General features: G+C 38.1%; 1 long non-coding RNA gene across 7 annotated transcripts in view; it reads right to left on the bottom strand.

Annotated features, from left to right (window-relative positions):
* The window catches only part of LOC309717459, a 37,098-nt gene continuing 13,155 nt past the window's right edge, over window positions 1-23,943 (bottom strand). Inside the window, exons 4-5 of one of the 7 annotated variants that reach the window (XR_014279689.1) lie at window positions 135-910; window positions 1-20 (exon numbers count right to left, since the gene is read on the bottom strand). This is a non-coding gene — a long non-coding RNA (uncharacterized lncRNA). Of the gene's footprint in view, window positions 21-40; window positions 911-11,208; window positions 11,407-12,678; window positions 13,166-18,713; window positions 18,790-23,943 lie in introns of those variants that run through there. The other 6 variants (XR_014279691.1, XR_014279693.1, XR_014279690.1 and 3 more) reach the window with 6 other exon arrangements.

The raw sequence follows: 23,943 nt of genomic DNA, 5'->3' as shown, positions 1-23,943 counted from the left end.
TCAGCAGCAGGAAAGAGTCACTGCAAACAGAAATATTAAGAAGGTTTGAGGATACAGAAGTTTTCAAAAGTACTGACAAATAAATATTTATGTTAACTAGCATATTGATAAATGGGAAATATGAAGGTTTCCACTTTGGTTGCCTCAGGATCTTGTTTTTGTTTTTTGCAGATGACGTGGTTCTGTTGGCATTAGGTGGTGGCCTCGGGCTCACACTAGAGTGGTTCACGGCTGACTATGAAGTGGCAGGAATGAGAATCAGCACCTCCAAATCTGAGGCCATGGTAAAACTAAAAAGGGTGGAGTGCCCACTCTAGCTCAGGGAGGAGAATGTTGACCACCATGGAGGGGAAAGGTTCAGAGACTGACAGATGGGTTGGTGCTACATCTGCAGTGATGCAGATGCTGCACTGGTATGTTGTGGAACGTAGAGGAGCTCAGAGTAGAGATGCTTCTCCTTGAAAGGGGTCAACTGAGAGGGTTCGGGCATCTGATTAGGATGCCCTCTGGGTGCTGCCTTGTTGAGGTGTTCTGGGCACGTCCTATCAGGAGGAGGAGGAGGGTAGACCCAGGACATGCTGGAAAGATTATGTCTTTTGGCTGGCCTTGGAACACCTGAGTGTTCTTCCCATCCATCTCCCATGAGGTGGTTTCAGTTAACGGACTCAGGCGCAGACCGGGACTCCTTACAGGATTTACAGATTTTATTTACACAACGACACCAGGTGATGCTATTTACAAAGTGCTGGAGGGAGGGGAGGGGGGTCCAGGGTTCCGGGGTATGTGAGGGAAAAGACGGGGATCTGACGTCCTCCAAAGGCTCTCTCTCTTCACTCCCCACACTGGGGAAACACCATCCACTCACTCGTCCACGGGATGACAGGCAGGCAGGGAAAGGTCCGGGATAGATCTGTACACAGAGATTATAGTTAGAGGCGAACAGACGGAACGAACTCACAGATCCTTATTTACAATCTACTGAGCGACTGACGCTGATAACTCAACGATCCAGCGACGAGTGACACAGTGCTGCTGTCTTAAATCGGCCTTGTGATTATCCCGATCGGCAGCAGGTGCGTGGGCCAGGGGCGGGAGCCCATAATGAGCATCGCCCCGGCAGGAGAGAGAGAGAGAGAGAGAGAGAGAGAGAGAGAGAGAGAGAGAGAAAACATGTTGCCTAATACAGAATCAGCTGGTGAGGCACAGGGACCATGACAGATTTGATTTTTTTTCCAGGGAAAAAAAAAAAAAAAAGCACAGAAGCAAAACTTTCTAAATCAAGAACACAAGACTCCAATCAGCAAACGTCCAGTGGAAAGGAGACGAAAGGTCTCAGAGCGTGAATTCTGGTCTCTAAACCTCATCCCACGAGGGCAAAAAAGGCCAAATGGTTGGCGTGGGCTCAAACTTTCAAAACACACTGCAGTACATGAAATGCATCATAGAAAGCTTCAGTTGTGGAACTATTGCGCCTAAATGTAAGTTTGAAATCTGTAGTGAATGAAATCTATCCTGACCGATGACAAGTCAAACTTTGTCCATCAGAACCATGAGAAATCCAAGCAGTATGAACATCATAAGAAACTCTTTTTGGAGCATATACACACCTCTTTTTGAGAGCCTTTTTGCAATAAATCAATTAAATTGCTGTACATTTTCCTGTAAGAACACGGGCATGGTGCCAATCATCACTTTGAACTCGGCAGTGCATAATTCTTAATAAGCCATCAAAAAACACAAAAGACAAGATAAACATATCGTTTTATTCTGGCTGAGAGGATTTGGATGGATGAGGAGTGACATGTACTGTAACAAAGAGTTATGGAGTCCTGCATGCTACTAATAACGTTAAGAGGGATGTATGAGACTTCTGTGGTTTCATGGATGAGGCTGAATACAATAAAGGTTAATGAAACTTTGATTTTTAAATTTAAAATGACTACATTACAAAATTAGGTTCTCCATTTGTCTCAGACTATGATAAGAAACCAGTTCCTGACCTTGTGAAGAGTTTTAGATCATGGTTTTTCCTTGGTAGTCTGTGAGTGGGCAGTATTTGCATTTCAACATTTACATGCTGAAGGTTAAACTTTATTTTTTACTAATCCTGTAAAGAGCACAGTAACAACGCAGCAGTGGGACCAAAACACCCTATGGCAACATGCTTATCATGAAATATGGCCTTCGCAAATCATATTTTCTTATTTTGTACTAGCTTCTCCTTCCTGGGATTGTTGAAAGTTGTTATTATTTTTAAAAAGTTTCTCAGCCATTCCCAATACATTACCTTGTCTTTACGTGATGTCTTGGTTCTGTTAGTGTCAGAGCTGACGGGACAGGGGAAACGTAAACTGAACACACTCACACAAGACAGGGACCTTCAGAATAAAACAGGAAACTCAGACACAAAGAACCAGACAAGACCCTAAACTAACTAAACAGACAGATCACAGAAGTGGGACCAGGGTAAGCACAGAACAGAAACCTAACAAATGGCAAATCATAACAGAATACATACTCAGGATAAACAAAAGCATAAAGAAACACAAAACACTGAGTCGGCAGACTCAGGACCATGACAGTTAGCACCTGTTGTAGGTGAAATCCAGATTAATTTGCTGCAGAAAAGAAGGAAGAAGAGATCTTCTATCTTGGTGGATAAATATTGCATTTCGTATGGTATGTTACTTTGAAAAATGTTTAAGCTTACATTACTCATGGGTGCCTGCCAGAAATAGTCTAAATGCATAAAGTTAATGATAGAAAAAAGGAGCAAGCAGACATTAATGTTATGCAGAGCCCCTGCAGCAGGTATACTTAGATATTTACATATTTTGCTTAGCATACACTTCTCCTGAAATTGCAACTGTATACAGTTACATGCAGCGCAGAGTATAATTTGTTTTTCAAATCAGCATAATAAGCACATGTTGATTAATGTATAATTGGAATATTCATTGTGAGAGTAAAATGATCAGACAAAGCTCTTTTATGATTATACATAGATGATCAGAGCTCTAGGTTGAGGTTAAAGAAAGATAATAGTCACTTTTTTTACTACTGAAAAAGTCTTGAATGCCTTGAAGAAAGACATAATTCCAATCTGGTAAAAAGAAATGAGTTTGTTAAAAATGTGATTTTAGGTGATAGACTGTAACTACTCTCTTAGCTGCAGGATCATTTTCACATCCAACATGCTATGAGCATAAAGATAAGACATTTTACTCCCACAGTAATCTCAGTCTTTCTTATCAGATGGTTTCACTTTGATGAACCATGTTATAAATCTACAACAACCTGAACCCTTTGAGCTGCAGTGACAAACAAAATAATCAGCAAGGCTTTAAATGTTTGTGCTCCTTTGTCTGTGCTGCATTACATAGTTTAACAGATTCCTAGGTCTTGGACTAAGGGTTTTGAGTTTGTATTTTTTTGTGTTGCATTTTGGTTCTACGTTCTGTGTTTTTTAGTCTTCTGGTTATATTGTGTGCTATATTGTGTCCCTGGGCTTGATTATTCTCATCATAATTCTCATAATAATGATAATTCCTGTTTCGTGTAATGTTATATTTTCTGATTGCTTAGTTCATAGGTTTATTAATTCCTTTTTGTATTCCTATTCTGTCCTTCCAGTCATGTTTCTGTTTCTCTTCTGTCTTTGTCTAAGGTTGGTCTTAGCCCTGGTCTCAGTCATAGTGATTTCCTGTTTTATTGTGATAGTCTCTCATCCTGTGTGCATTATGTCCAGTTTTGTCTCATTAGTTAGATTCTGTCAGCTGTGTTCCCCAGGTGTGTCCACTCTGCCCTCATCTCCTCTCATGTATTTGAATTGTCTGTTTCCTTCTGCTCCTTGTTGCATCCTCCCTCAAAGTATGAGTTCCTTGTTGGTTTGAAGGATAGGCTTACCTTGTTTTTGACTGGTATTATTTTGTACTTTGTTTTAGTTTATTCCTCGTGCTTCCGTCTTGTACTTGGATCCAGCTCTGTCAGCCGCACAGCCAGTCCCAACACTCAGCACACTGTTTTATTTTATTTATTCTTTTCAGCAGGTTGAGTCATGAAGCATTCATATTAGTTTTAATTAAACTGATTATATATGTGACTTGCAAAAAATGTGAAGTTTCTATAAAGTTAAAAAAAAAAAAAGATCAAAATTATGAAGTGTCCCCTTTGGTTTGACTGTTTCATATCCATGTTTGTAGTGTCAGTAAGTAAGAAATTCAAGTGAAACTCAGAGTAAATTTTATTGTCAACTCCGATATATCGATTGCAGCATACAGAGAGACGAGATGACGAGGCTCCAGTTCCATCAGTGCAAAAAAGCTAATAAATAGATATAAAAAGAGTAAGAAAATAAATATATGCTTAAGTCTTAGGGGAAGTCTTAGGAGAAGTTACAATTTACAGTTTGTAGTGGTTTAAAGTGACCAGTGTAAAGTTTATGTATAAAGTGCTTTTCAAAGACATGAAGCCACAAAGCACCGTTCAACAAACTAAAATTCTAGGAATGATCATAGTGAAGCAGGAATGGGAAACAGGAAAGATTCAAACTGCTTTTTGAAGAACGCCAAGCTGACACCAAGTCAGCAAAATGTAGCTGAAGTTGTCTGTTCTAGCATCTTAGGCCATCCTAGTCTTTAATCTCAAACAAAAAACAGCTAATAAGACTGGAGTCTGGCCTTTGTCAATTAGGGTCACTGTAGGTAAGTATGAGAATTAACTTGAAAATCAACTGGGGTCTATTATAAGGAGTAGAAAACAGTAGTAATGTAGCTTACTGAGAATTAATTAATCTGGCTGTCACATTTTGTGTCTCTTGGAGGTTTGAAGGAGATGATTTATTTAATCCAGAAAAGAGGGCATACCAGGAGATTATAGCATGCAGCTTAGAAATATCTCTTAAATAAAGGAAAAGGAAAATGAGATATGTGAATCAAAACCCATGGAAGAATCAGATATTACATCTAGGTTATCAATACCAATGAGCAAAAGGAAGCAAGAGTTTGACTGATTCCTGAATGTATTTCAGGAAGAGCTATGATAATGGTCTAAACAAGGTAACTGTTGGAGAGCCAGTTACTGATCTGTGATAAACAAAGGACTGGGGTGGACAGCCTATCCATTTGGTGAGGCTTAAATTACATATGTAACTGAATGTCATCAGCGTAAAAATTATAGGAAAAATATCATTTATTTAAGATCAAATTATTTTTGGCTTAACAAAGGATGTAGAAGTAATATAATAATGTACCTAGCATTGAGGAGGTTAGTGTTAAAGAAGAACTTGCTCACTCCAACAGAGCCCTTCCAGGTAAAAAGTAGGAAAAACAGTGTTCTGCGGAGCCAGCAGCACCAGCCAAAACTATAAGCCTGTAAAGTAAAATATTATGTTTAACACTATCAAAGGCTGCATTGAGGTCAAGTAATGTGAGGACAGAACAATACTTCATTATAGACCTTTAAAAAAGATGTGTCAGCCTGTGCTGCAATGTATATGAACATATGAGCACTGTAGCTCTAGGCTTAAGTTCTGCTATGCATACTGTATGCTCCATGAGCAGTCTACATACAGGATAACACATTAAATGTAGCCAGGGCATTAAGTTTTGTTTTCACTTGCACAAGGTTTAGTTAGCAATAGTTAGCAATTTTTGGAAAACAATTAAACTGACCCTGTGACAATACTAGAGACATGCTAGAAAGCTTATTTTTTTTCTGTCTAAATACGTCTATTACAGCTATGCTCTTCCAGGAATAAAACCTAAAATTAAATATAGCTGTTTCAAAGTTGTATTTCCAGTAGTGAAGAGTTTTGAGTATAGAGAATGTTCCATGATTTAAATATTGTAAAGCCCTCTCGGGCAAAATTATATTAGTTTATTCACTATATAGAGAAAAATACCTGGACATTTAAACATTAAACCTACAGGAGCAGCTCAGAGTTGGAAACCCATGCCATGAAGTTCCCAGTGAACAGGTTTCCTGCCGATGTATTTTTTTGTTGTTGTTGTTTTTGCAACGTGTGGCTGCTCGTGTCACTGCTCGGTGACATTCATCTATCCTGGCCTGAAAGCAGATGCTACCAGTAGACTGCAGCGAGAAGTGCCAGCATCTGAGCCAGCCAGACTCTGTCTCTCTCATCATGGTCATCTAAATTCCACGCACAGTAATAGCAGTTTTTTTAATAAGGTAGATCGCACTAACATAATATACAATGTTAGTTGATTATTTATTTGCCATATTAACGGGAGAGGACGTGCGAACGTTACCGCTGCTGCTGGGTTGAAATTCGCGAGTCGGAATTAAAAGCACGACATTCATTAAAGGTTATCGTGTGTTTTGTGAGCAAATGCTTTTGCATATTCGTAGTGTTTCCTCCCATTGATGAAATATCTACTTTGCAAGTATTGCAAGTTGCCCTGTTGGCATCCGTTCTCGTAAAGTATAATCTGTGCTGTGCAACGTGGTGACATCACTCGAGGCGACTGGAGTCGATATGGGAATCGTTTGCAAAAATGGCAAACAATCCCAATTAATCAAAACAGTGGGAACTGGTTCTCAACAAGAACCAGTTTTCGATTCCCATCCCTACTTCTACTTTTTAACAATAAAACTTAGAGATGATTGAGGAATATCTAGGAGGGAGATATTTTATAAACTGACTTGTTGCAACAGCATCCTATTACAGGAACATGCTTAAATTGAGTGAGCTCTTTATAACACTCCATGCTTTCACAAGTGTTTGTAGGCAGATTGCATGGCTAGGTGCTTGAGCTTATGCCTCTGTTTTAATAGGAATCAAGACCCCTGAATCTGAAGATTAATTAAACCTCTATACTATTATTAAGACCTAGTTTTGGCTTAAAAATGTAAATTTTAGAGAAAAGCAGTAAAACTCAAAAACAGCTCCACAAAGTTGTAAACATCTATTTCTTGTCCAAATGGCTCTTTTCAAATATTGTGAACATGTGTTGTGCGTCATATTTGGAACTGAAGTGTTATGTGATGCACGGCAGGGTGTCTGTTGTTGAGCGGCTCAATTATTTTGTATAAACTAGTAAAATCATTAGATGAATGTTTGCATGAAAATTGATATCATCTGAAGGCTCTCTGATTACTGATGGCTTTTTCACTTATTGCACTGCGTGACACTTGTGAGTTAGTTCCTGATGACAGGGATCAAACTGAGGAGCACAACAACACAAAAAGACAAAAAGTTATGTTTCCTAGCATACTTTTCCAAGTGCAGGTCAACCAGCATGTAATTAGGAGATTAAATGAGCACTAAAGTTGGAAACCTGTAGTGCAGGTTCCCATTAGCTAGACTGACAGCAGTGGGAAATCTGCTGCAATAATGGCAACCTCCCCTGCTCAGTGCAGATGTACAGTAATTAGCCCATCCGCTTATAATAGCTTAACAATTACTGGCATGTCGCCATTTGTTATTTGGGAGATTTGCATTGTTGACTCACCTGGGAGGTAACTGATATGAGTTTTTGATGCAATTACTCATCATTAAGGATTTAGTTGTTGTTGTCATGACTCTTATGAAGGCTTACCCAGGAGGAAGATTAGTGTGGACATACTTTTCAATTGTTATTGGTTGTCTTTTTTCTTTAAATAAAACAACAAATAGTTATAAAATAGAAGGTTATTGTATATTTAGTTGTTTTCTGGCAGGTTAATAACCCAGTGTTTGGGCTTTCACAACACAAGTATTACTGATAGTAGAGACAGCAAAATAAAGTATGATTTGGGGGGAGGGATCATTGTTTTCATTAGATTAAAAATGAGAGCAAAACCCTTTGAACCATCAGTAAGACCCAGATAATACAAAAACATTCAAAAACAGTATCATTCTGCTGCTACAGGGGTTTGTGTTTCCTGTCTACAGTGTGTGAGGAGTAACCACTAGGTTTGAGATGCAGCTTTGCTCGGAGCTGGGTTGTAGAAATAATAGGTGAGCAATTTGGGACAAACCATTTCCCAGAGCTTAAAGGAGGCAACATATTCTAAATTCAACTATACGGTTTTAACTCACTCAGACGATAGGAACAGGAATTGTATTTTCTTTGCTCTACTTCCATTATCTTGAATTTACGGATTTTTGTATTTCTTAAAACACAAACTGTTACTCATTCTCAGACTGGTCTGATAATAGCCATAGATTGGCACAAATGAATGCGAGCCAAGGATAAAATAAAGGCGGATGAAGTCATTATACATTATATCAAGTTAACTACTGTTAAACAGTTTGTCTAATTTCCAGTTTTTAATTTATTGTTATGTGATGTTTTGCAATTTGTTTTAAGATAATAATTCCAATAAAAGAAGCCAAAATGGCACATCGGTGTGCCGGTGTCACCCTTCATGTCTAGTTTAGTGTGCCTGAACATGCTTCACAACAAAATATTGTTAAAAGCGGGTTGTTTCCACTAAAATGCTAGAGAGGCATGTAAACTGTTCAACTAAGTACAGCGCAGTAACTGCAGTAACAGGAGCACATCAAAATAAAATTCAAACAAAACGGCAACAAAAGCAATCAGTTATATTTATTAATCATAGGAAATCAAAAACGGATGTGCTTCTCCTTCATATAAATGCTTGTCCCCTTCTGCACTTGAGAAAAATAAAAGCCAGTTACTGTTTGAGGACATCAGGTGGTTCTTCCAATGCACAGCTGGCAGCTTTTATCACTCCTGACAAATGCATCGATTTTGTGACTGTTATAAATTAAAAATATTGAATCACAATTTAAAAGTACAAAAGCTAGACAACAAATAAACACGTAGAAAGTAAACTTCTCTAAAAACTAACAGAGCTAATTTCATAATCTGAAGATATGAGGCTGTTCAGGTAAATATGTTTGATGCTCTGTGAATTGTAAAAGAGGTAAATCTTTAGAATTACAATCAGTGTAATCTGAAACTGTTTTATAACTTACCTCAAGGTTTTTGTTTTTTTTTTTTTGCAATTATAAAACCCACCAAGAGCTTTCATTAAAGGACACCCTTGGTTTCTTCACAATGGAACATCAAGCAAGACAGAGTCTATCAAAGCCTTGATGTGACTGATTTCACAGTTACCAAACACCTCCCCTCCCTAAGCCTGGTTCTGCCAGGGGCTTCTTCCTGTTAGAAGGGAGTTTTTCCTTCCCACTGTCCCCAAGTGCTTGCTCTTCGGGGATCATCTGATTGTTGGGGTTTTCTCTGTATTGTTTTGGTCTCTACCTTACAATATAAAGCACCTTGAGGCAACTGTTGCGATTTAGTGCTATCTAAAAAGACTAGAAGTGAATTGAATTCAATCGAGACACTCTAAACACTCCAAAATACATAGATATAGACAACTCAGTATTCCACTTTAAGCCCTGATGTCAATATTTGGGCTTTTAAATTAAGAAATCAGTATGTAATAGGCTGAAAAGACTGAATGCAGTTTTAGTACACCAACTCACGATCTGTGTTTCTGAATAAAACGTAATTTATGCTTGCAAATGGAGGCCTCTGTGTCATTCACACTATATAAGTAATTAGTACTTTAGTCACACCATGCAATCATTTTGATTCAGTAATTGGAAATGAATAATTCTGAATTACAGCCAAAAAGCTGCAGTATGTAAAGGTTTATGAACTAATTATTTTCCCTTGTATGTCCATGGATAACCACACTGGAATGAAACTGTGGCAAGGAACAAACTTAAATGACTTTCCCCCAGGACAGTATTTCAACAATCCTCACTCACACTTTTCCCTCCCTGTTCATCTGTGTTCGCTGCTTTTGCCAAATGAAGTCTCTTACTTTATTCCTCTCTCTGCCTCCCAAATGGCTGTTTGAGTCGCAGACTGTGGCCTCAGCTGTGACAGAGCACATACGCCGCCATCAGAATGTTAATACAGCTCCACATTAATGTTGAATAATGTCATAAAATTATTGCTCATGTTTTTATAACCACATTTTACTGTTGCTGCAGATTTTAAGAAGTCAGCCTGAAGGCAGACATATTGTGTGAGCGGCAGAGGAAGAGCACGAATCCTAATGCAAATTTACCGATGTCGCCTGCTGTGTGGACAAATAATCCTTTTCCTGGTGAATGTGTCCTTGGTGGAACCATCTCCAGTGGCTTAAGATGTTGACAGAGAATGGAAAATGCCATGCACAACAAATATTGATCCACCAGATGTGCCATCAATAAGCTGTGATTAGGGGAAGAAAAAGGCAGGTGATGCATGTGAAGGTTTGTCCACCCATTGATGGGCTCAGATACCACACATATTGAGCTATTTTATCTACATGCACAGAAAAAATAAAATGCAAGTGGCATGCATGCAGTGGTTGTGACCCTGGAAGATGAGATTACTGAACACTGATGCAGCACATCCACAGGTGCAAACACTACCAATTAAACACACTTTCTCTGTCTCTCGCTCAGACACTCACACACACACACTGCAATCAGATAGATGCATGAGATAAGAATCTGTGCAAACATTAGAGCAGCCTCTGCAGCTCTGCCCTATCCTTCACAATGGCACGGTGACCTTTCAGGAACATTCCACACACACAGAAACAGAAGGGAATGATCAGCCGCTGCATGGGATGAAGAGAGATTACACGCTCAGTCCTGCTAATCAAATGAAAGAGCAGAAAAATTGTATTAGGTGTTCAAATAATTGAGTTACACCTATTGAAGGACACTAGCGGCTACAGCTGCTCGGGCTCAATACTGAGTACAGTGTCCCACAAACACAGTGTTTGTAATTCCCACAAACAACTGGAAAATACATTTTTCTGCATCAATTATATAACAGTGCAAAAAGAACAATCCCATCAGTCACTAAAAAAGCACATCTGAACACACAGCTGTCTGCTTCCAAATAGCCCGTGAGACTGTTTATCAGCATCAGTTGCAGCAGTTTTTTATGGCTGTTTGTTGAGTTGTTATTGATTATCTTTGTCTGCTGCGAAGACAAGCTAACAGCATGAGCAAAAGTCAGAAGGCACAGATTTGTAAAGATAATGTCTGAAGGCACTTGTCGGCTCTCTTTCAAGAAAATATTTTTATGCTAAATTTATGTTACAAAGGATGCCAGTTTTGTCTCTTACCACAATCATACATGTGTGGGGACAACTAGCATTGAGCCTCTTTTTCACAGGCCTTTTGCCTTGTTCTCTGTCATCAGTTCATCACTTTGTAATCCTTACCACCTCTTTTCCTTTCTCCTCCTGTCAGTTTCTGTTCCTCCTTGTCCTCTTCTCTTCTCCATGTCTTCTTCACTCTTGTGTCCCTTTAATCTCTTTCTCACACTCTCTCCTGCTTTCCCTGAGTCGCCCTCTCCGGGTTTGTAATGGCTCCTGTCATCCAAGTGGATGTGATGAGGGACGGGAGCAGGGAGGTTTTATTCCCTGAAGCACAGAGTCCATCAGATCCTAATTTTTTTCTACTGTCAGACAGGATATTGTATTGTTTAAGCAAACCTGCAACTTTGGTTTTTCACTTTTGTATTCAGGTTTAGAATTTCATTGACTTTTCAATGGTTAAATCTCAACAATGAAAAGAATAATATTCTTTAGAAAAGCCTAATACACACCATAGCTTAGACAGTTTGCATGCAGTTTGCATCGTAACTGATGCAGTTCATTGTCTCTCTTTTTTTTGGAGGGGGTCTCAGTGTTTAAGCAGCATCGCTCTTGTTACCAGATCTGACTTCAAGAGGTTGTCACTGAAGCTGAAGGTACTTTTCCTGCCTTAAAGGGCTTACAAATGTCACCCTATTTTGTGAAAAAAGGTGTGCTACCATCTTCAGTGCCACTTCTTGTCAAATTGCTACATTGTGCCTTAAGTGATTTCCAAAGAAGAGTCTCCTTTGTCTTTTCCCAGTTTGTCAAATTCAGCAGAAAGCTGGAGGATAAAAGTCTGTCTTTGAACTGTTTCATTGTTCGTATGCTGTGAAATCCACATAAAGTTGTATTGTGAAATTTAGGATTTAAAATGTTTAGGTTGAAAAAGGAGCAAAATAATAAACAAAAAGAAATAAAAGAAATCCATCTCCATGAAGGAAAACAGCAGCTAAGGGGACGAGAATACTTAGTAATAGGTGCATAGAAAGCACAAGCGTGCATGCATAAGAGTCCTGTTCATTTGACTTCCCAAAGTTAAATCAATTTCATTTCATTTGACATCACTTACTGACAGCTGCTAATTGTTTTAGAGCAATAAAAGAGACGTTTGGCCTGTGTGTACAAGACAATGGAATATATATTCATATTTAAAGTGTAACCGCTGGTGTTCCCCTACATAATATATGAGTACCAGTAATACCATAAACACATTGTAGAGGGGGCAGCATGCTGGTGCACTGGTTAGCACTGTTGCCTTACAGCAAAAATATCCTCAGAGTAACAGTTGTTAGAATGTTAGTATTTGACCACCAGGCAGAGCTCTTCTAATGATAATGTAATTAAGGTATTTTATTTTATATGCTTTATTTTTATGTGGAGCATGTTAACATTGGTCTACTGTTAATTTGATACATGGAAAATAACCGGTTAATTTTGTAAGTTTAAGGTAAGGGCAGAGGTCACTTACTGTTTTGGAAAAAAGGTCAGAGAAGTTGCTCATGGTGACGGTCTAGCCATGTAAAAGTCAAGCTAAAGAAGAAATAACAAGTCCTAAGTTCCAATTACAGCGGTTTGTCTACTTGCAGGCCAAAGTGGTATGGTGGTACGTTAAGAGAAGCACAGTAAACATCAGCGAAGAAGAACTCTCGTGTCTCTCACGTATGTGTAGCCGGCATACTCAGTTCAAGTCCACCATCTGTCCAGGTCCTTTCTGTGTGGAGTTAGTATGTTCTCCCCGTATTTGTGTAGACATGCAAAAGCATTTAATTGGTGGGGTTAGGTTAATTGGAAATTGGAAATTGCCCATAGCTGTGAATGTTTTTTGATTTAATGCTTCTAATACAGTGGCACCCAATTTTTCTCAGTCATTAACAAATAAAAAAGGATTTTACTCAAATGAAGGGCATGGTAGCAGCACTGACAATGTCCACTTATTTTTTTTAATTACTAACTTAACTAATGATGATGTTTTGTTTTCACATCCATCCACCCTGACCTCCTCGCTGTGCAGGTATGTGGCTTCACTCATCCTCTCCCTTTTGTCCTATACAGACACACACACCAGGGTGTAATTAGTACAGCTTCAAGAAAGCTCTTCTTTCAGTTTTAAATAAAATGTTCGGTAGCATTTTCTATTACAGCTCAGTAATAAAGGGGTAATAGTTGGGTAATAAGGGGGCAACAAGAGGGTAATAATGTGGTCATTCCTAAGTTGTTACCGCTCAATTAAATCTGGTATTTCTGTGTAATAAGCAGGAAACAGAGCTGCAAAATACAAAACTGCCAGTTTGTATTTAATAACATATGAATAACCTATTAAAAGTAACTTAAAGATGTGTGGTTATTACCTGGCAATATCTCTGATACTCCCTGTGTAATAAGGAGGGAATAGCACTGCAAAATTCAAATCTGCCTGCTAAATGTTCTCTTAAAAGCAAAAACTGATAACGTGACCAGATGTCTTCGGTTTTAAGTTAAAAAATTAATTAACTAAAAATTAAGTTAAGTTAAAAAAAAAAATAATAATAATAATAATAATATAAAAATTGATACTAAAGCTGTTTTCCTCTGTCTCTGTATGCACACACAAACACAGACAGACACACCCACACTGGTGAAACAGTTTGTCTGATTGAAGTTGCCACGCTATATTTTCAGAGAGTCTGGATCACTCAGGCTCACTGGAAGGAAACATTTCTCAGAAAAAGCCTTGGCTCAGTAAAGTTTATTGGGAAGATCAAGTTGCCATTTCTTCGTGACACCATAGAGTTGTTACGTTTCTTTTCCATCAAATGGAAGCAACACTTGAAATGATGAAACTGTAGAAGTACAACTGCTTCTTTGGTGAAAAATGTTGCAAACAGCTGAAATGCAATGTTCACAATATATTGCAAGACATAAAAGAAAACACAAGTTCATGTGTATGTTGACAAAGTTCAACAATTTATGGCTCTAAGTGAGAAACATCAAGGAGTTTATAAATATTTATTGTTTTAAGTTTTTCCATTTAGTACCAGTATTCAAAACAACAAATCTGAATAGCTAAAATATATGCGACACAAATCTAAAATCGATAAAATGGTGAAGATGTTTATAGATTGTTATTACTCCTCTGAGATTGTCCTTCTGCAGAAAATGAGTCCATAAGTTAACTGATTATGAGCTACAGTTAGCTAGGGGATGCTAGGGGAGGTAGCTAGAGGACGAATTGATGGATGGATTTATTTTAGACAGACTGAAACTACCGTTAAAATCACTTTTTCTACATTTTGACTTTCAAACCAAAGGCATTCTGAGATGCTAAAAATTTTTAGGGTCAGCCTCAAAACTCCCATCAGCCCTTCTTGTTTTTAATTCAGTCAAAAGATCATGGAGGCTGCTGTAAGTCTGGTACAATCTGAAGCCCTAATCTGCCAGAGTTTGAGGGATCAAGCAGCAAAAGCATAGAGGACAGAGGAAAAAATGTCTTCAAAATGTTTTTGTTTTTTTATTTTAACCCCTCGAAAAAGGTAAAAAAGACAAAGCTCAAAACATGATTAGCAGACCCACAAAAGGTCAACTACATATAACTCTACTCATAAAGTAACTTCCAAAAACTTAACCAAACAAAATAGACACAAGTTAACTCACAAACTGACCTGAGCACAAAGACACAGGAGGGTAACCTTTATAGTGGTTTGGCCAAACCATTTACACACAATAGGGGGAAACAAAACAAACGCCAATACTAACTAAACCTAAAATACCCCCATTTCTGACAAGCACTTGGTTGTTCCTGCTCAACAGCTGTTGCGTTTTCAAGTCCCCAGCCCTTGGCCACACATTTTGCCCAGACAAGAAACAGACCCCTCCCCAAACCCAGTAACTCCAAGAAAGAGAAACATAATTAATATAACAGAAAACATTTTTAAAAACCACACAATGCTACTATGTACGCTCTTCTTAATATCACTGTTTGGTTTAAGTAAAGACATTACTGAATAATATTACTGAAATAATTGCAAACCAAACTAATGAAGTGAACGAATGGACTGATTTTACTCATGTGTGGCTGATGCATCACAGGCGAGAAGCCTTTAATTGAAAGAATCAAGAAGGCTTTTCTGGCAATGTTTTACAAGGACAGAGTCGGAACACAGAGTTTTATGCTCATCTAAACCAAAATTTTAAAACTAAAAAAAAAGGAAACATTTGTATCTGAATTGAATGGCTTTTTCACCTCATGAGACATTAAAAATCTTGATTGTGTTAAAAAAAATATACACTTAAGGACATGAAAAGTGGCTCGCTAAAAGCTTCTTCCAGTGATCACAGAGACATGCATTTAGGATGATTGTAAAACTGAGTGACAGGCAAATGATTACAGTGCTCTATCTTTGCATTAGCAAATGGAAATGAATGGCAAAGGATAAAGAGACCTAGGATAAAAGGTGTCTTTAATGATGATGTATGTCAGTGGCATTTGAGGGAAATCTAGCTGTGCAATCCAACACATCCTTGTTTGTGTGAGTTTATTGAGGTTAGTGTAAATATAATGAGAGGGTTATAGTTCACAGAAACCTTTATAAGTGTGGTGTTTCAGATTAATATTTAAGATGTGTAACAGACACATGGGTTAAGAGAGTTGTACTGCACATACTGCACTTATTTTCCTCACTTGTAGTTACTTTGTTTAGTTTCTTGCTTTTAATTTGCCATTGTGATGAATAAATAGGCCTTGTGCATAACCAGGGGACTTTTAACACAGACCAACCCAGTATCATGGCAAAACATATAATAGATACGCTGGTCCACCATGTCCATTTCATGCTTAGCCTGTTCAAAATATGAAATGTGCATGCATGCAGAAGTTGCCTTGCTCCATGCAGGCAATGTGTGAAATGGACACAGTGGACTGGCATATCTATTACACGCTTTGTCGTTGCACAGACAGCAGTGGCGAACAATGGTGTGCCACTGAAGTTGCCCAGGATAAGTCTTTATTCACACCTGAGAAGGCAATAGCGCCCATGCGACACCCAAAGATGACTTGGGTTGTGTTCAAACTTATTTACTGTAACGGGATTTAAAAGGTAAACTTCAAACACTATATAGTGCCCTATGATATTGTCACATGACACATCAAAACCCTGACGCATCAAAAATTTGCTCTATAATTCCATTTTAATGTGGTTTTCTTCCCCAGTGAGAGCACCTACTCATTAGATACCCCGGCCTTTAATTGGCTCATCGTCTCTGCCTCACAACCATGACTTAACAACAGTTATTTAAGCATAACACAACCACATTTGTGAGACTTTAGCTGCGCATTGTAAGCTGTAATTGTGTTAGAGATACAATGTTAAGAAGCTTGCTCATGAAATATTTGCATGCAGGTTCTAACAATCACAAAGCTGCTGCTGGTTTAAAAATACAGTTTTTGTTTTAATGAATTTGGGGCATTAGGGAGTGGTTGAAAGGGATGACATTAATTCGTATTTAATATGTTGAAGAATATTATATAATAACACAGTCACAGTTGCTTTTGTGGGTCGTTCCATTTCGTCCAAAAGTATGTCATGAATATGTGTTGTATGTTTTATTTACATTTTATACAGAAGATTTACTTTTAAAGAAAAACACACAGTTGGTGTCCATGGCCTGAAATGTGGTGCAAATACTGTGCCACTGTTTTTGGGACAGAGATAATTAGGAACAGTAGCAGTTCAGCATTAATGATGTGTGGCATTAAGTGTTAGTCAAAGTGGTTTGTATGTTTATCATGTTTTGTATTGAATTTGTGTTGTAGATAGTAGACATACGTGGAGTACATTAATGGACCGGCTCCACTAAAAGGAATGACAGGACTCCAGTTTAAGGTTTTAACTAGAGAATCTTCCACAATTCACCAAGTATATCAAATTCTGGCAACTCTGTGAAAACAAGATTAGAAAAGCTACAAGTTCTAAGTACTGAAACTTTCTAGACAGAGGCTTTTGCTTCAAAAGCGGTTCCACATTCACTTTTCCTGATTAGTTAGAGCTTGTCATGATTTTCCATTACAAGCCTGTCATTTCTTTGAGTCAGTTTTTATTTAGCCTCAGAATCTGAAAGCTCATCAGTCTGTCTGCTGTCAGGACACTTGACAAACACAGACCAGCCTAGAGTCTGTATCAGTCTGACATAAATCTTCTCTCTTTCATTCATTCATTTTGCAAGGAAATACAAACATGCATTGTATATACATGCACAAACACACATGCAGCCATGCTCTCTAGTTGACAATGGATTAGTTCTTGTCTTTATTACCTGTCTAAACTAGTCAAATGTGACAGTGCCTTGAAGATTCTCTGTGAATTTCTGTACTTTCAGTTTATTAATCCTTTTACTTTTGACATACTAGGTACCTGTGTGGTGTACTGTCCTCCTAATGTTAAATTAGACTGTTATACTGGTCTATTTTGTACATTTTCCTTCAGAGCAGCTGTCAGAGCAGTAGGTCCTCTGAATGGTCTTTAGCATTCAGAGCCCTGCTGCTTTTGTAATTTTAGCCACTTAATCAGGAAACCAATTAACACCTGAGGTGTCAGGTGAACGCAATTAACTAACTGACAGGACAGAAAACAAAAAAGAACTTACCGCAGTGCATGCAATATAGACACAAGAGGTTACTACAAATGTAATAGTCAGAAATGTGTTGTATGTACATGTGCAAAAACAATGCCCATATTTTGCAATCACAATTTAGCATCTTGACCCCTAAAAGCAATTGCAAAAATATTTAGACTACTTAATAAAATACTAGGTCACATCTTTGAGTGGAGAAGGCTGTTGGTTGGTTGTTGGTATCAGACTGGGTCTCAGTATTTAAGAAACTGTTCCTGTCCTCTGGGATTTTCCAGCTAAACAATTCCACGATTTACAGAGAATGGTTTGAAAAAAATATATATACCCTGAGGCAAAGTTTTACAAAATAATATCTTGTTGAAGTCAGATTGTAGGGAAGCAATAATGACTCAAATAACCACTGATTACAACTGAGGCATGCAGAAGAGCATCTCTGGACGGACAATAGCCCTGAAACATTCTTCCTTCCTTCTTTAACTAAATGTTGTTTTTTTTCCGTGAAAAGCTTTTAAAGTCAAAACTCTCGACACTGATTGGATTAAGCACATTTAGTCATCACAAATTACAGTATAATAACCCTATCAACCTCCTGCGGGTGTACCGTATTGTTATTTTATGCTGCAATGTGAAGTGGCAGAGGTTAATAACCTATTTAACCCCTTATTTTAAAACCCTTATTTACTATTTATTTGAACAAAAATGTTTTTCAGTTTCATAAAACCGATGTTGTTTTCCAAAGCACTTTGTTAATCCCTATTGAAACTAGTTCTTTGGGGTTCATTTACACAGAAATTATGATCTTTGTATCGAGGTCCTCTTGTCTGCCAAAGCTGACTTCCCTGTTTTCTCTTGCCATGGATGTATTGAAAGCCAGGATTAACATACTGCTTTTCAACATAATACTTTATAGTTTATTGTCCTAATGTCAGTGTAACAAAAGGGGAGGGGAAAAGGACCTTCACGTCACCCGTAACAATCAACACATACCTTATTTAAATTTAGCTGATCTTCCCTTCAAGGTTGCTTCCTTGTTCACCTCAGAAACACTTCCAGCGCTGTCCGCTGCATAAAGACAGCAATTCTTAAACTTAATTTTCACTTGTAACGGGAAGACAAAGTCACATCTGGTAAGTGGGTCTGACCAGTGATGTTTCTGTTTACATGGCCAATTAACTTCTGCCTTTTTAATGTGCAGTCAGCCAGGTGGCTCCCGGCACACGTGACAACATTTTTGCCAACTGTTCTTCCTCAGATTTGAATAGAATTCACACCAACAGTTTGTCTTTGGGAGGAGAAATGCAATCTCTGTATCTTGGTAAAGAGAAAGCCCCATCACAATTCATTGTGAAATTTAATTTAAAGCTAATTTTTGATGTTTTCAGAACACTATCTTCATTAAGCAATCTGAAGCTCCGCATTCCAGAGGTTCACTAGGACAGGGGAAGACCTGAATATTATAAACACTTAAATTTTATTTTTGTAATTTTTTCAGAGATTTTTGATTGTATCCTGTTGTTATGTCATAAATGAAGCAGAGAGCATGACTCTTCAAGAACATCTCTACCTGCAAAATCCACCCAAGACTAGACCATTTTTGGTCGAAGCAGTGCCTCCAAATCTTAAATTGGAGTGTCCTAGTCTGCTGACAACCTTGCTGCAATTATTTGTTAGAGACATAAAATATTGTAGATATTCGGTTTTACACCTTTTTTTGACGAGTTGCAGACCTAGTAATAGGTTACCTAGTTACAAACATATATACAAACAAGCGGGTTGCAAAACAAGAGCACACACATGTACAGACTTATACCAACTTCTCACTCTTATATACCCCCTAACCTTTAATCTGTTCTGTCACTGTTTCTCCTCAGAAGCAAAAATACAAAAAAGCCCAAAACAAATCCAAAAAACTGAGTGAACTCTGAGCTTTATCTTTGACAAACAAAACTGGCTTATCGTGTATGCATTGGGAAAAAAGCCTTAGGTGTGATAGGGGCAATAAAAAAGGCCAGTGAAAGACTATAGGTCTATGAGGAGTTTTATTAAGTTGTCAGAACATGAAGAGACAATACTGTGTGCTCCAATTCACCTTGGTGTAACAACACAGAATGATAATGCCTCACAAATATTTTACAACAGTGTTTTCTGTATGTATGTGTGTGTGTATATATATATATATATATATATATATATATATATATATATATATATATATATATATATATATATATATATAGCTTACAATTCAGTTTGGATGTTCAGGAAAAAAAGGCAAAAACATTCTGATCCTTGTCATGCAACAGTGTTTTCTTTTGTTTATTTATATATTTATTAAGATAGGTTAATTTACTAATCCAGCACCATTCTTAAATTGATATTAATTGATTACACAAAGAGAGAAAGGTCAAAGAGCTGCTTTTCTACCGACTGAACTCCCCACAGCGTGTGTGACTTTACCGTCACTGGTGTCACACCAGTCCCAGGAGACCTAATAAAAGCCCTTCAAATATTATTTTGATGTGCATCTTGTTGTCATGTTCTCTCAGTGCTCAGAGCTGCACAGGCGTGATTCAGCTGGTGCTGAACAATACATAAGCCCACGAGTTCAAATTACAGCCCACATGTGCGTGACAGTCACATTTCGTATCTGGCAACGTTTTGGGGCCTTCTCTTAGGGATGGAATCTACATGTTTGTTTACTGTCAGCATCTAATGAATCCAGAGCTCTGTTTTCTCTTCTGTCTTTAATGCGTGATTGTTCTGTAGCAAGAAATTATGATGACGAAGGCTATAGTGCTGTGGTATGATAATTGCTTCAAGATCCTGACTTTTCTTAAGCACAGTTTAGGTATACAATCTGTTGTGCACTATAAAATGGTTACTCCAGCAGTGTGACCATTATTCTTTGCATTCATTCGGTCCCATATTTTATTTCAAATGTAAGTTTTAGCTGATTCAAATAGGTGTTGACTGTTGTCCGTGGTTAGATACAGGAACTAACCAGTCATTAAGGTGTAACATTAAGAATGGGGACTATATTTTCTAAGCTGTGGCAGCCAACATACATCCTTGAGGAAATTGTCCAAAAACTGGTAACAAGTTGCTGTAAACTGACAATAGAAATCATTTTAAATATGTCATTATGTCAATGTTTTTTTATGATTATTATTTCTTTTATTCAGGCAAGGCACAAAGTCAAACAGAGCTGCAATACTGGGAGATCAGCTAATCTCAATGCCAGCACATATCAGCTGATGGTTTAGCTGTAACTATACTACCCATCCAATGGACAAATCTTATATTTAAACAGTCCCTAACTCTTTTTAGCCTGCCTACAGTTCACATTTGCACGATGTTGTCCTGACTCAGTCAAGCTTAATCTATTGTAAGTTTTTCTCTGTTGCTTGTGTTCTGCTAATGCTTTCCCCACCTTGTGCTTTCCATGTAAGCATGTCAAAGGGTGGGGAGGTCCTTGAACAGAGCAAAACAGCCAAATCGAAATTGCTGCACAGTCTTTTACTTTTATGACCTTGAAGGAAATAACAATAGTCCTGATTGTATTGTGTAATGTTGAGGAAACTGATCTAGAAAACAACAAAGCTTTGCAGGGAATTTCTAAAACACTTGAACAAGTGACACTTTAATATACTGGATCATTTCTAAACAAAGATGTTCATAAATCTTCTCCAACTTTAAATATTTGCCACCATCAGATTATATTTAAGTAATTATATCTCAGGCCTTTATAAGGTCAACATCTCTTACAGACCTGCAACAATTCAGTACATTCAAGGCCATCGTGGGAAACTTCTCACCAGTGTCGCTCTCATGCTGTTAACTTGTTTAAATATTCATCCCTATGGTCTCCAAATAACTCTCAGACTTTCTTGCGATCAACTACTAAGCAACAACCTCCGGTAGGTTCACACACGCAAAAAGATACCAACCTCTGACTGAACCGCATGTTCTTCATTATATCGAACCACTGACATGGGGAGCCTTGGGCTGTTCAGTAACCCCTAATGGGACTGTCTGAATGTGTGTGAAATTTTGTGTGTGTGTGTGTTTGGGTGAGAATGAGAGAGAGTGAGAGAAACTTCGAGGTTGGCTGAAGCTGAGAGAGTTTGGGTTGAGTTAGGGAGATTAACTTTCTCTGTGGGGCTTACAGAGGATGTGCTGAAATGCAACCCATACCTACAAATTACAGACAGTTTTATTAATATAAACAAAAGGGAGCCGCATGTTAAAGGGTGTGTGGTTGCGAGTGTGTGTGCGCGTGTGTGTGTACTCATGTAAAGAGCAATTTGAGTTTTCTCACCTTGACTTTGGAAATACTTTGGGAAAGTGATTACATTTTGGCTGGTGCTTGCTCCTATGAACTGTTGAGGCATTAAGATTTCATTTTAAGATTACATTAAAGCCTGATGCTACCTTTAAAGAATGACCATGCTGTGCACTGTGTATTCATTTCTATGAAACTCCATTCTATGAATGAAGCCGGAGAAATTACTGACAGCAAGAGAAACAACACCAAAAACACAAACAAGCTACTCGTTTGCACACCGAACAGATAAGGAGACTCAATTTTCCTCTGTAATAAAAAGGTTTGGAGGGGGGGCATTTCAGGTGATCTTATTGTCAGTTTTACCTGGAAATACAACTCTTTGTCTTTATGTTATAATAAGTCGAAGTTTTAGTTTAAGACTGCAAGTTTCCATCAGCTTAATGAGTGAGGAGCCTCATTAATATGGCAAAGTGAAAGCACATGTGTGGCTCTGCCTTCACACAGGCCTACCTGTTGAGATATATACACAGAAAAGCACTATGTGTGTCTTTTATGTGTGTATGTATCGGTACATTTACACTATGTGTATGTTATGTGATACAGGCCGGTGGCTAAAGACACTGCGTAACCCGAGAGCTGCTGTTTTATTTATTTAGTCTGGCTCTGGCACCTTTTTTTAACTGGAGAATCTCCTGTGGGATTTGAGGGTCGTTGCTTTCAGTCGGCAAGGCAGCGTGAGGTCAAACTGAAGTGTTTTTACACCAGAGGCGGAGCCAGACATTTGAAACACCCGGGGCTTAGCCCAAAAGGGTAGTATGCATGTGGGATTTTTTTTTTTTTTTTTTTTTGGGGGGGGGGGTTAGAAATGAGTGAAAGATTAATAGGCTCTGTTTTGAGTTTTGTTCAAAAAAGAATGTCTTCTTATAGGGAAAAATATATATCACATGTGCAGGACACCTTAAACTAGTTTTTTAATTAAGCAGCAAGGCAGAACAAGGTCAGATCAAGACATGAGGACTAAACCCCAATTCAACCAGACCCAGAACTGATCCAGAATTAAAACAGGACTACAAGAGTTCAAAATCAGGAGTACTTGGGATTTAACCAAGACAGAACCACAATCAGAACTAGATGATAGTAGCACTAAAAATCATCATAGACCTGCACTACACTTGTTTAATTCTATTTAGATTGAGAAAAGTTTATATAATTATTTAGCCTTGTTGTGCAAACAAGCCTGCAAAACTTAATAAATATAGAATTTGAAAAATAACAAACCTAAAAAGAAACACTAGGTACGAGATACATGAGTACTGTTATGGTTCAAAAATATTGGGGATGGACACCAGAGGAAAAACCCACAATAACAACACTGGTCCGGTCGGGTTGAGTCAAACGATGATTTAATGATCACACACGTGGGAGATGGACACTGTATGCAGACAGTCTCAGATCTCATCTCAAAAAACACATCTCCATAGTTTTATGAAATCAGGGTATTAGAACGCCCCCTCATGCGTAGTGACAGGTGTAATACAAACAATGTTGACAATTTTATTTAACACAAAGAATAACATTGTCTCCTTCCCGAGGGCAGACGCTAACTGCCCCCCTTCTCCTGGAACCGTCTGTACCCTGCTGAGACACAACATGGCAACTACAAGGACTCTTTCATTTATTAAGACCATCAGTGTGTATTGCTCCAAATCAAGTATATAATATTAAATGAATATTGCTGGATCAGCTACTTCTACTTAAAACATATTAAAACATGACTAAGCACAAAATCACCAAGAATGACATCTTATAAGTGCTGTGTAAGCGCGTGCGGCCTTCCAAGCTCAAAGCCTTTGCCCTCCATAGATCAGCCAGACTCGCACTGGCTGTAGCTTTTAACCTTTAATTACCTTGAGCACAACTCTAAAATGAGC

The sequence above is a fragment of the Aulonocara stuartgranti genome, assembly GCF_965226115.1.
Source record: "Aulonocara stuartgranti genome assembly, chromosome: 11".
In the NCBI taxonomy this organism is placed as follows: domain Eukaryota; kingdom Metazoa; phylum Chordata; class Actinopteri; order Cichliformes; family Cichlidae; genus Aulonocara; species Aulonocara stuartgranti.
Note: the sequence above shows the minus strand (reverse complement) of the source record. Positions and strands in the feature narration are given on the sequence as shown.